Genomic DNA, 13913 nt, shown 5'->3' on the forward strand with positions numbered 1-13913 from the left:
AGAACCACAACAACAGTTAAATCCCCATAGGTATGAACAGTAGCCAAGACCTCCCGATGACAGGAAACAAGCAGAAAATACTCTGTCAAGGACTGATAAGAGGTCAAGTATTAGATAATTAAACATAGTTTAACCATTACACACTTACCGAGGCACAGGAATCTTTAAGACCAAAATTCAGATGAGTCAGTGAGGGTCATACTCTATTGCTCCACAGCTGCACACAACGTGGTCAAGGTCAGAGGCTGCAGAACAGAATACTCTGTAGTAAATCTCTTTTCTAAAAACCATAACTATGTCTTCAGCACAGTTTTTGAAAACTAAAAAAATAAACTTCAGGGGCACGGGGCATCCCTTATACAGAGTCCTCAGCAGATGCCCGAGTTTGATTCCAGCCTGTGGCGCTTTGCTGCATGTCATCGCTTCTCTCTCTTTCCTGTTTGACCCTACAAGCTGAACCGTCCAAATAAAGGCGAAAAAACAACAACAAATAACCCTTCAAAAGAATGACTTTTTTGTCATGGTTTTGAATCCTAGCCCAAGAGCTATGGGGCTCTCTTAGTCGACAAACAATTCTCCAAACTAGAATGGCACTCAGTAATGGGCTTTTACTCGCAAGATTTAAAGAAAGTGAGACTAAATTCCTGGATGCACACCAGAAGTTAATGGGGTCTACTCTGGGCTCCGCAATCCGAGTTTCGTCGAAATCCAACTAACAAACATGGGTGAAAACATAACCTCCGCGGTGGAGGTATCAACTTAAAATGATTTTAGCGTTTCAAAAAGGCATTTTGTGTGGAATGACAAACACCAAAAGCTCAATGTCACCTTGTCAGAAAAGTCAAACCATGTGCAGAGTGGAGAGTCAACACCTCCTTCATAATACCACCACCTTAATCGTGTCATTTTTGTTTTCCCCTATGACGAAAGGTGGTATAGCAGCTCCCTCACAGCTTTCAAGTTAGCTTGGATACAATACTAGAGAAGTGATGGCTCTGATGAATAGGCTTACACATGCTCACTGACTGGTGCTTGACATTGACCCTGCCTTTCTAATTAATAAAGAAACACGCACCCCGCTACAGGCAATTTTATTGGCTGTAGTGTGCTGAACAGAATTGATGTCTCTGTAGCAGACTGGACAGACTTTTTGGCACGTGATGGGTAGATATGGGCACTGCATAAACAATTAGCTAGAATATCAATGGTGTTCACCCAGTGACCATGTTTTATTGTACCCTGCGACAGGATCAATTAGTCTGCAGCAACACAAAGAATAGCCACGCAAACATGCCTGTCTGTAAGGACTGTACTGTAGGTCAATGCACTTTCTCTATTTTCCATCACAGGGACAGAGGAGAACGAGGATTTGGGTAAGAAAATAAATGCTCAGTGGTAGTTGAGTGTATGTGTAGTGTGTTTAAAGCAATGCCTTTGTGTCAGTTAAGCAACATGGAGATTTACAGGCTAATCTTTCCTGATGAGTGTTTGTAGGGCAAGTAAGTAAGCAAGCAGGGAAAGTTTATTCTTACAGTACATTGTGCATATTGTACAAGACAACAGAGAGACAGCCTCCTCTGAGCTCTTTATGATCACAATGCGTACATGATTTCTCAAGTCTTTGTTTTAGAATATCTATCTGCTGAACATTGCATGATCTTGCCAAGGGCATCAACACTGCCATGACTACCAGCACTGTGTATACTAAGACCTAAGACAGTCAAGGAGTCCTAGATTATGTCTTCAGACAGTGAACATGAATCACGCAATTGTAGTGACTTAGTCACTAGAACTAAGACATAACCTACTTAAACAAAAACAATGTCCAATCTGTTCAGTGATGCTAACACAGTTATATTCACTGATGTATGATTACATATGACAGACTACCTCCTTTGCATTAATATAGAGATGGAGCTGCAAAAAGCACTGCATGGTTTGAGTCTGACCTCTCACTGTTTTTTTAAAATAGATGCACTCACTCACAGACACACATGTATGCCAAATGGGGTTGTTCTTAGTCCTGGAACAGGGTTGAGAGGTTACAGAAAGGGAAAACATCCATATCAGTGTCCTGTAGCTTTACATTAACATTAACAACCTTTCCACTAAGGACGCAGTGGCCATACAGCCCCACCTCCACCAGGAGAAAATCAACTTAGATGCTGTTGTTCTCAACACGCAGTACACATGTCTTGTTACATTTATCTTCTAATAAAAAAAAATATATATATATTTTCCCCCATTGTATCCAACATGGTATTGAATATGAATATTTTTCAAGATATTGTGTCAAAGTTAGAACTCCAGTATCGTGACATTACTATGTACCTCAAATACTTGAAGCTTCATGCTCTAGCAGACACAATTAAGTCACTGTAATATTGACAGATGTGTGTTTGTTGTATTGCACTTAAAACCGACCTTACTCCTGCAACAGTTTTTTCATCTGAAGACTGAACACCACAGCCACAATTATTTAGGTTGTTGCATGAGACAAGATCAGCTGAAAAAGACAGATATTGATGAGTACAACTGTTGTAAATTCAAAGTTTATAACAATTGTTTGTAATTCTACTTTTATATAATTTAAATCTCAATTCTGTTTTGATATTTTGATCAACTCAACCCAGCAATTTTTTTAATAAATCGATAATCATTTGGTTTATAGAATCTCAATTACCAGCTCTATTTCTTGAAGCCTAAAAATTGCTCGTTTTTTCTGAGCAAAAGTCCAAAACCCAAAGATAACCCTTACAAGTGAGAGCTGGATGCATTAATTATTTAAGTCTGAAAACTAACTGAAGAAACTAATCATCAAAAGATCAAAAAAGTTGCTGGTAATGTTTCTGTAGCTTTATCATTTCAGCTCAAATCCACACAGTAAATAAAGATTATCGTCTTTCTTCATCTGCTGTAATGTCGTCACATTTAAGTCACGTCAGACCTGCTGGATATCTTGGGCACAAGCATGCAAAAATACAACTAAGCTAGAAATAGCCTGGTGCTTTGGAGTTTGAAAAAGCCTCATCAGATGAAAGCTACAGTATCTGACACAGTGACAGTGGAAGCTCTGAGCTGGTGCATGCTGTGATCTCGCCTGGTCAGTCTAGTTTCTGACCATCTGTCGCTGAAGGCCCTTGTGATATTAGCACCTCCTGTGTGTAGTACCTCTGGTGTTTACAAAAATCACTCTATGATACATCCTTTGAAAAGATATATTTTGACAACAGAGGACTCAACCTGCAAGGATTACTTCTGACGACTGTCAGGAGGAGCCTGCGGAGACGATTTCAGAGGGCTCTTTTATAATTTTAGCAACACACACTCACGCAGCCCTACAGGTCCAATGTTGCTGCTGCAGTATAGCACAATTACAGATCTATGTATGCACACTTTTGCCGATTTCTCCTTTTTCAAGGTCAAAATATTTCTAATACCTTAATCATATTCCACACCACAGAGCTGTTTTTAAGTTTTTTGATCCAAAGTCACTTCTCAAGTCTTTGAACGGCTAGTCCCAGTGATGTCTCTAGTCTTTGACATGAGACACACAAGTTTTTCCAGTCCATCAATGCTAGTGTGGAAATTACAACAGCACAATGGCCAAAATCCCATCAAATACTTCTTAGGAATCCGGGCACTTGATGTCCATTTTATGTCCGGTTGGAAGCAATGAATTAAAGCATCTCATTGTGTCAATAGTTCAATGAGAGCACTAAAAATGAGTGTGTTTTAATGCTGCCTAATTATTATTGCTTTAGTGTTTCAGTAAAAGCTATAAATATCGCAGATGTTTATATAATGTATCACATTTTTTTCATCAAGTGGCGTACATTATTAAATGTTTACGTTTGCCTTCTTTGTACTGCTTTGTTTTCAGCTCCAACTTATCTCTTCCTGCCAATTGTTTCTGAAACTCTGTAACACTGAAAGCATCAGAAAACCAGATTAATATTCGTACATGTCAACACGTTCTTTGCCAACAAAGCTGATTCTGATTCAGCAAAAGCTAAAATGATTAGTCAGTGTAATGGATAAGGAATGAGACTTGAAACCGCTTTACAATAACATACTTGTTGACTAAACCCATTATACTATCTAATTTCTCTCATCTCAAATGAGTGTTTCTTTCCATTTTATTCTGGTGCCAGCAGCTGCAACTGAAAATGTGCATTAGGTGAGGAGACATTGTGCGCATCCTGGTTATGTTATTAATTATTCATGTACGTTTGGCAAAATGACACACAATATTGAATTTGTCAATATTTGTGGGTCACCAAATCTCCTCAGCTCTTTTTCTTAGAGCTCAAGTCGAGTAAGTCAGGTCACACAGCATCTGAGTCAAAGACGATTCACAAGTCCTCATTTTTGAGCCTCGAGTTTAACTTGAGTCCACTGTCATCAAGTCAAGTTTACAGCTCTTTTATCAGGTCTGTGTAATTCGTTTTATCATGTCTCAGGTACAACTTGACAAGTGATGTAAGAAGAGTAAAGTTACTTGCAACGCTTTGATAAAACCACAATAATCACTGAGGTGGCAGTCAAACTCCTCTGATGCTGTACATTAAGTGTACAACAAAGGCCATGCACGGATCCAGCTGCATGATCCGATACGGGTGAAAATGACAACTCTGTTTCCTTCAAAAGAAAAGCTGAGACAGCCATAAAACCAACTCCACTCTGGGTAAGGGCTTTTCTCTTTTAGTCCTGAAAGAAAGAACAGGTGTCCAAACATCTTTCTTCCTGTGTGAAATAACGGAACAATAACAACCTACTGATAAAAATCAAAGTAGCTGCATCAGTAAGCTCTCTAACCTTAGTCACACTGTAGTCTATGAAATAATATTACTTATCACAAATTTATATCATCCTCAGGGTAAACTACAAGTACAATGACATTAGAAGAAAAGTCTCAAGAAATCCCCAAAAATATCTTTTTATGTGGGTCTAAGCAAAGACCAACATACTGCTAGATATTATTTCTTTCCGACCAACACAATGATGCATGTTAAACCCCTGTGAATAATAATAATAATAAGTATAATTTTGATAATCGATTAATCAGTTTGCATAAGTGAAAAAAAAGGTCAAAATTCTGATTTCAGCTTCTTAAATATGAATATTTGCTGGTTTCTTTACTGAATATCTTTGGGTTGTGGATATTTGACATCATCATCTTGGGCTTTAGTGAAAAATCTACATTTTTCACCAATATCTACAATGAAAATAATCCTTAGTTCAAGCCCTACTGGCATCAAGCGGGCTACCCTGAACTGCTTAAACTGCTAACCTGAGTGATCTCAAATCAGAAAAAAAGGGAAAACAATGAGTAGGAAAGAGAGAGAGAGCAAGTGCTGTACATAAAAAACCTAAAATACTATCTGCTATTAAAACACAAAGCATTATTTTCAGTATGTGCAAATTGATGACTAAGCTGTAATGTGTACAGAACTACAGTTGCAGACTCAATACTTTGTAAACAGGGATGAAATGGGATTAAGTTGCGACAGCAGTCTCAGATAAATGGGTCAAATGTAGGTGGATGACACGTTCAGTAGACCTGCGTCAAAATTCAAATATCAAAGCGCTGAACACCTTGTGTGTTGCTGTGTAACATGTATTCAATCTAATGGCCCTTTGTTCTTGTCTCCTGAGGCTACTGCAGAAAGTTAAAAGACAGAGCAGATATATCACAGGTAAGGCTAAAATAACCAAAATGCCACATTTGAATGATAATTTTATGACAGTTTTTCCCCCATGACAAATGACCACAGTTAGCTGTAAGAAGACTGGATGAAAGACAATGACTATAGAAAGAAAACGGGGATTTTGCGGAGGATCCACGCATGACAAAAGCTGAAACTGATATATTCTGAAGTAACTGAATACCTTATCAAAGCCAAGAATTAGGCCTGCAGCACAACATCACACATAGCACAGAGGTCTATTGACTATCAGCAGCCTGAAGGGGCCTTGTGATGGAGTTTCTGTCAGAATCGCTGTACAAAGTACAACTGAGTACAAGACACTGGGAAATATTTGCCTTTTATCTCCAGTTGTGGATTTTGGATACAGCAGATATCCACTTACCGGGCTGTATTCAGATCAAACAAAATAGTTTCTGTTTGACCAGACTTCAGGCACACATCTCAGCTGGCCAAGGTAAAGGGAGTGGACAAGACATATCCTGACACAGGATAAATACTTAGCTTGTACAAATCTCTAAGGCCAAAGAATCTGAACCACATCTTTCATGCTCCTAGACCTGCCTGTCTTTTTGTGTTTTGTGTTATGTCACATTGACTTCTAAATCCAAATGAGAACAGTCTTTAATTAAAATGTACCGTGCAACTGTTCCCCCATTTTAATTCTCTTGTAATGTGGACCATATACAGTAGCCAACTACACTGTTAGCCAGCTTTTACAATTTCCTCGTAACTAATTTACTTGTAACTACTTGACTCGGGATTAATACTATAGATATTATTCAGTACTGCAACTCTTTCAGTACTGTAATTACAACATAAATTCCACAAGCTGGCACAAAAGAGGTTTTAAATCAGCATCACATTAAAATGCACTGCTGCCTCGGAGGAAAGACACCTCAACTGTCTCAGATCGTAAATTCTAATCTATGCCTCTGACATGTTTTGACAGCTTAATCAAATAAGATACACAAACCTTTAAGGCACAAACATGGCAACATTTCAGAAAACAAATCAACCCATTAGAAAACATGTTTCCTAAAACGTGACATTTCAGAACTAGAGACCATCTTGCGACCAACAGCCGCGACGCACGTTAACACGTTCACGCTCTGACCAATACCAACTCAGTCGGCAGTCATCAGAACATTATTACCTGAGTACTTAAAACTCATGAGTTGGACCACACTCATGCTTGGCCTTCACTTTGATCCCAACTGCACACCTGTAAAGTTTTCATGACTGTATCTTGCACAGTTGTGACGCTATCGCACTGTGCACAGACAGACAGTCATATACACACCTGTAATCAAAACTGCTTCCGTGTTAGTTCCTGCTACAAAAGGTGTGTTTGCCATGATGACGATGATGTCTATTCAGTTGTCTAATAAGAAAGCACACCAACAAGCACGCCATTAAAAATAAATTAACTAGTAAGGTTAATTTCTATAATTAGATGCATTTTCATTCATTGTAAATACAAGATTTGTTTAATGCTTTTAGACACACTCATGATTTTAAGCCTGCAGGAGCTCTATGATTTATTATTTAGTCTTTCCAGGTCATGGTCTGACTAACAAACAGCTGGAACAGACCAGTGTGAACCAGTTTGGAGTTATCCATATATCTTTTCTATATTATCTCAGAAAAGAAATACACTAAATCAAATACTTGTGGCCACCCTCGGAGCACAGATTAGTGAGTGCATATAAGTGATACCATCACATTATGCATCAGTGTGTTAAAACACACACGTGCACACACAACCACACACAGCCCTATATCAAAGAGCCCTTCTTGAGGCTTTGCATAGCAAACAGGTGCTAGATTAAATAAGAAGGGTAGAGACAAAAGCTCTGTGTCTGTTACTTGGCTTGTCACCACAGAACTCAAGTCAAAGCCTGAAACGATAAAACTAAGTCTTGTCTTTAAAAGCGAGGAGAGTTAAAAGACAAATCCGAATGCCAAAATAAGGACAAATTAATCAGATCTATTGTCTACTTCTGAGGCCATGAAACCGAGGTGATTTCCAACACTCGATTTATGTATCCATCCATAAATCAGTATCAAGATCAATCATAAAACACACAAAGCGAACCCAGTATGCTTTAAAACTGTGATTGTGACGTAGCAACTCATTCATTAACCAAAGCAACACTATATCCACTGTACACATTTTAAAAGATCTGTCTGGGTTTATTCAGCATGTTTACCATTGTCAGGAAATCTTATAAAAAGACCAAAACCAACCTGTTTTAGTCCATCTCTTAATACTTTCAAATGTTTTAACCCGGTCTGTGACCAGGTGCTGCAAGCACTTTTAAGCCAACAGAAGATGTAAATATTTTGATATAGGCCACACATAAATAGAATTGTGTATATATTTATATAAACAGGAGTAAATAATCATTTGATTAATACACATTTAGAGTACTAGTGAGAAGGACTGCAACTAACAATTATTCTCTCGATTAACTGATTAGTTGGTCGGTCTATAAATGTCAGAAAAAGGTGAAAAATGTCTATCAGTGTTTCCCAAAGTCCAAGATGATGTCCTCAAATGGGTTGTTTGGCCACAACCCAAAGATATTCAATGTACTGAGTGTACAGTGTACAAAAAAAACAGAAAATATTCACAATCAAGAAGCTGGAATCAGAACCCCCCAAAAACACCACCAAACACATGCACCTAAGTCTTGCACAAACCAAAGGAAAACGCTGCAATTAATTTAATAGCGGACAACTTAATGATTAACTGTTACAGCTTTAAATGAGTATTTAAGGCAGTAGGACAGTGTATTAGCCCACCCAGGCTATTTGTATACAGGAAGATGTCAGCTAGTGCAACACTGTGGCTCTTGGATGTGTTGAGGACAAAGATCAAGGTCATATAAGCTATTTCAGGCTTTGGCTTCACAGGTAGTACTTATTGGTAGGATCAATTCACTTTAAAAAAAAATATATATATATTATCTCTAAATTAAAATGAAAATAGTGACTAACATTGATCATCATTTTCCCACAGCCCAATGAGACATCTTAAGAAAGCTTGATCTATAGATCTGAAGTTTACTATCTACAGGATAAAATAGAGAAATACATAAAATCCTCACATTTGTAAGGCTAGAACGTTTTGCATTTTCACTTGCAAGAACTGACTGACTGAAAATGATGAATCAGCCATTACAACGTGCTTTAACCAAATAGTTTCAGCTCTACTTAAAACACAAGGTTAAGCTACAAGCTTTCTAACATAATCCAGTTTCGCTGCTAAATGTGGATAGCTAACTGGAACTTTGTAACAGGTGGGTTCACTTGCCCTGTTACCCCCACGTGTTGGAAGAAAGTCCCTGAGACAGTGATCGTAAATATTGCATTAAGCTTGAAGGCACAGGCTGTTCTGAGAACAAAAGGCGTAAATCAACAACAAAGTCATGGCCAGGACAGGTCTGCACCTGTACAGCTGGGTGCTGAAGGCCATGACATCATGCAGGGTAACACAATCCCCAGACAGCCTTGTTGTGAGCAATATCAGCCTAAAGGGGCACAGTCCAAACCTGCAACAGTGAATTAAATCATCCTATTTTCCTACAAAAACAGGCCTGTATTTTTGGGTTTTTTTTTTACTTTTTCTTCTTAACAATAATACATTTTTAAATAGTAGCACAAAATGTTGGCTGTTTTATTTGTGTCCAGTGCTTCTCTGTCAAGGTTACTGTCAGACTTTCATGCAGAGCTGCACCTCAAGAGCAGCCAGACCAATGAATAGTCTACTTCTATCCTGCCTCATCTGTTCAACGTCAGTCGAGCAGCGTCTCATGTATACCAACTCCTCCCTAAACACATCAATCATGAGAAGCATACAGAGGTTATCTATGACTGTCTGGATTTGTAGATGCAGCTAGAGAAAATCTAAATTCTTCACCCTTGGTTTCCGGATAAAACGATTAAGACGTTTCAAGGTTGAAGCCAAGACATGCTTTTACCCTATAAGAGTATAAGATTACCTAGAATTTGATGGCATACATGCATTGTACTTTAAAACATTATGAATAAAGAAGAGCAAAATCATTCTCTCAAATGTATTCCGGTGTCCTCCAAACTGTTACAGCTTGACATTAATGTCACCTTCAGGAGGTGGACACAATAAAAGCAACAGCTGTACAGTCTAATAATCCAAGATAATATATCCTAGGTAAATACAAAAATGATGTCAAGATTTAATCAACTAAGGACATAGCTTACCTTAATTGGGAGTGCATTATATAATTAAGGTGTGCCTAATATTTTTTCCCTATTGGCATAAGACTATCGGTAAAATTAGTATTGAGTTGAATTGATGCCTATCTGAAGTAATTGAAAAATCAGGCTTCACAGAGGTAGTATTCACTGCAGAGCTCTCGCACTTTATTGTTTTACATTGTATAGAGGTTGCTTTTATTGTATCCACCTCTGCAAGATACAGTCTTAGCATCTTATACTGCACCCACATCTCAAAGTAGACTGCAGTGAATTATTCCTTATGATGATGGATTGGGTTCCCCCTAGTGGCCTCCTGAACACACCTCCATCAACATCCTGGATGTTTTTTTTCTCGGAATAGACCAAATCCTGCTGTAATCTGCAGCACAGCACAGCACAGTATGATAAAATATTCCAGATCAATGTGTGCAGCAATGTCGGATACAGCGGCAGAACAGTGTCATGGCAATCTAGGAGGATATTAACCAAACTCCCTATGAAGTCTTGCAGTAGATAAAGGGATGTGACATAAAGCTCTGAGATAAAACAGCCAAATGTTTCCCCTCCACAGAAAAAGTTGTTCAATTTCCATTCCTTTAACGCAAAATATGTAATTTCTACTGATAGGGATCTTTCTAACAAAACATAACAAAATACCTTTGCTGTATGATCTGTGAGGATGGCCAGGTGGAGCATGGGGGGATGGCTGCTGCTGAGCTGCTCTGAGCTGGACAGCTCTGGAAGAAAGAGTCTGATGCAGAGCCAGAACTTCTGGAGGAATAAACACCTGGAGTCAAATCGAATTTGGCTCTGATTAATAGTTGTTTACTGAAGGGAGGAGAGCTCAGGGATTACTTTTAAACTTTCGGGGTTAAAAGGCAGATGTATCTACACTCCTGTTAATTAACCTGACTGCAGCAGTGATTCGCAGAGGTGACTTCCATTGTTTACATACTGTAATGTTGACTGCTGACTGGAGCTAAAGGAGAACTGTACTTTACTTCATGAATGTAATAACAGAGAGGAGAGGCAAAAAGAAGTGAGCGAACCAAAGTCCCTGATGAGTGTGGAGTTTAGTGACTATTCTGAATGCAAAACTACATACACCAGCGTTTCCCACACACTGTGGGCTTTACTTGGGTGGGCCGCCCAGGTATATTAGCGTCATTTCAGCATCTTACACTTTTCCATCGCCTCCCTTTCCAATCTGCCCTCACTGCTCGTCCCATCTACTGTCAATCACACACAGACGCTCTCTCTTGTGATGAGATCTCTCCAATTTAATGTAGGTTATTTTATGGTTCGAGTAGAAGAAGATGAAGTTACGTTTAAGCACAAATGCAACATTGTGTTGTAGGGGTAGGCTATGGCTAGGTGATAACAAAAACAAGGCTGTTACAATTTTATGATATCATCTGAACCACATTACTTTTATCACTTGACACGTTGCATGAATCTTAAAACAATTTGATAATGGACTTATCTTTCCAGCCATGTGTCCAGTAAAAAAACCTAAATATAGCCCAACTTCTCCAATAAGAGGTCTTGCTGGTTGTCTGTTTCATGTCCCAGTAAATTGAATAGAGGCTTTTAAGCCTCTGGACCACTGGTTAGAAAAACAGGCACACTTCTCATCATTGTTACAAGAATGTGCAGACTAAATGGTTGCTGAAAAAATAATATCAACAGGTAATTCATTAATTTTGAATGTCACTTTTCAATTCCATCTCATTATATAAATTCTCAACTGTTGTGTATTTTAAAGGCCTATTAAGCTGTTAAAGTTAATTACATACCAGATCTGATATATTAGTTTGTAGCAATAAGACCAACTAACTGCACCACTTACCATCATTTAATTATCCTATTAAGATAAAAGTAAGGAGGAGGGCATGCAGCTGAACACAGTGTGTGTGTGTGTGTGTGTGTGTGTGTGTGTGTGTGTGTGTGTGTGTCTCTCTCTCTCTCTCTCTCTCTCTCTCTCTCTCTCGCACACATACACACACACACACACATTCACAAACACACACTCAACACACCCAAATCAATGGGTTCAGTTTAAAGCGTGTAAGAAATCCTGAAAGCCATCAATGCTGTATTTCAGCTGAGAGCAGTACTGCTATATTACTAATTCCTCCCCAAACAAAAAATAGTTGTTAGAAAAGCAATGTATTTTTCACATAACTGTAGAGACCTGGGTACCAAGCAGCATTACCTCCAGCTTTGATTGTGTCTGTGGGAAGTGTGAGGGAGGGACCATGTCCTTGACACTGCATTAGTTGATTATAGCTCCTGCAGGGAGGATGTGGGGGATATCTTACAGTTATATTTCTCCAGGATGACCTCCTCACTAGCAGGTGGCAAGTGTTTAAAGATTCCTCAGAATAAACACAAAGCTAATTTTAAAAGCAGCACGATTGCATAGAAGGTGCGAACCGAGGTGAAAACACATCCTCTTCAGTTGATAAAGTCTGACTTGAGTGAAAAATTTCACACTTTTTACAAGCAGTTTGACTCTCATCTTGACTTTAGTGGCTCTGTGTTGCATTTAGGGAACAGCAAAGGAAGGTCACTTCACTGAAAAAATTCTGGTAGATCAATTTAAGTTAACATAAAGCTTTCAATAATCTGTTCAATGGGAATTATATTGGGTAGTGAATGGAGATTATGTCCTACATTTAGTTTATAATTTTGTTGCTAATGGCTAGCCTTCTCTTAAAAACCTGATTAAAATTCAGCTAGGCGGCTATAAAAAACACACTGTACTTGAGTTATATAGACAAGTTATAAGTGGGAGATACTTATTACAGTACTTACAGTACTTGCATAAATTATAAAACAGAGAAGCATTAGTACTCTAAATTGGCATTACTTAATCTGACCTGCTATGAAGATAACGCTAGCTTAATCAACCATCAAGCTAACAGGATGTCAGTCAAAGCTAACGTGAAGCATCTCTTTCTAAATCCAAGACAACGATTAAAAAGGCTGCGTGGTAGTTTGGTACTCACCGCGGTTGTGAAGACATTTTCTCGTAGTCCTTTCTGTCCTACTGGAACAAAAAAATATATATTCCGTCTGAGGTACAACAGAGAATATTTTAAGAAAAAAGTTTCTTTAACCAAACAAAGATGGCAGCCGGAAGTGACTTTGAGCGTTAGTTTAGCTACATCCGGTGAGCTGCCTACATTATTTCATTTATTTATTTTATTTTAAATTAGCCTATATTATTATTATTATTATTTATATTATTATTATTGTTGTTGTCTATCTATCTGTCTATCTATGTAAAGGACATATAGAATACATTACATTATTTACTTATGCTTATACTTAATCTCATCTTGGGTAGTGAGGGACTACTTTTTATTGCTGTTATATCTCCACCCTAATGATTTACATCTCAAATGCAGTGAGTCAAGTGCAGTAAGTTTAAAACTGAGCACTAGTGCCATCTACTGGAATACACATGAAAACACATGTTCTCAAAGGCACCTACTGAGCACAGTGGCTGAAAACTGAGTTCAAGCATCTGTCTGCTGCCTTCACAGCAGTCATCAGGAAAGAGGAGAACGCTGTTCGTTTCATCCATTTTATAAATGCTCCAGTTCAGTTATATTTATATTTAAATGTACAAACATGTTCAGTATTTTAGGGGCTATGATAATATATCATCGGTAAATCAGGGTTGTGTCGTTGCTTCCCTCTGCAAATGCTGCAAACCACTGTTTATGATGCCTAGTATTCAATAACAGCCATTTGAAACGAATATCTGCATTGATAACATGAATCCAGTACAAAATGCTGTCTCATCTGTTAAGTATAGGTGATATTACAATAAGGCTTTTGGTTGAAAATGATACTAATCGTTGCTTGATAAGGGTTTTTTTTTTTCTTCCTCCTTTGATACACAGCCTGAGCATGAGACCAGGGAAGGTAGAATTACTAATTTAAAAAAATAGC

General features: G+C 38.2%; 1 protein-coding gene across 4 annotated transcripts in view; it reads right to left on the reverse strand.

Annotated features, from left to right (window-relative positions):
• Positions 1 to 13082, reverse strand: part of sema4ba (sema domain, immunoglobulin domain (Ig), transmembrane domain (TM) and short cytoplasmic domain, (semaphorin) 4Ba) — a 78008-nt gene extending 64926 nt beyond the window's left edge. Inside the window, exons 1-2 of one of the 4 annotated variants that reach the window (XM_084364724.1) lie at positions 12962 to 13082; positions 10608 to 10721 (exon numbers count right to left, since the gene is read on the reverse strand). The gene's annotated coding sequence lies outside the window, so the exon portion shown is untranslated. Of the gene's footprint in view, positions 1 to 10198; positions 10301 to 10607; positions 10738 to 12961 lie in introns of those variants that run through there. The other 3 variants (XM_084364722.1, XM_084364723.1, XM_084364725.1) reach the window with 3 other exon arrangements.
• Positions 13083 to 13913: the final 831 nt, after the last annotated feature.

This window comes from Pagrus pagrus (genome assembly GCF_965226575.1).
Source record: "Pagrus pagrus genome assembly, chromosome: 10".
NCBI classification, from domain to species: domain Eukaryota; kingdom Metazoa; phylum Chordata; class Actinopteri; order Spariformes; family Sparidae; genus Pagrus; species Pagrus pagrus.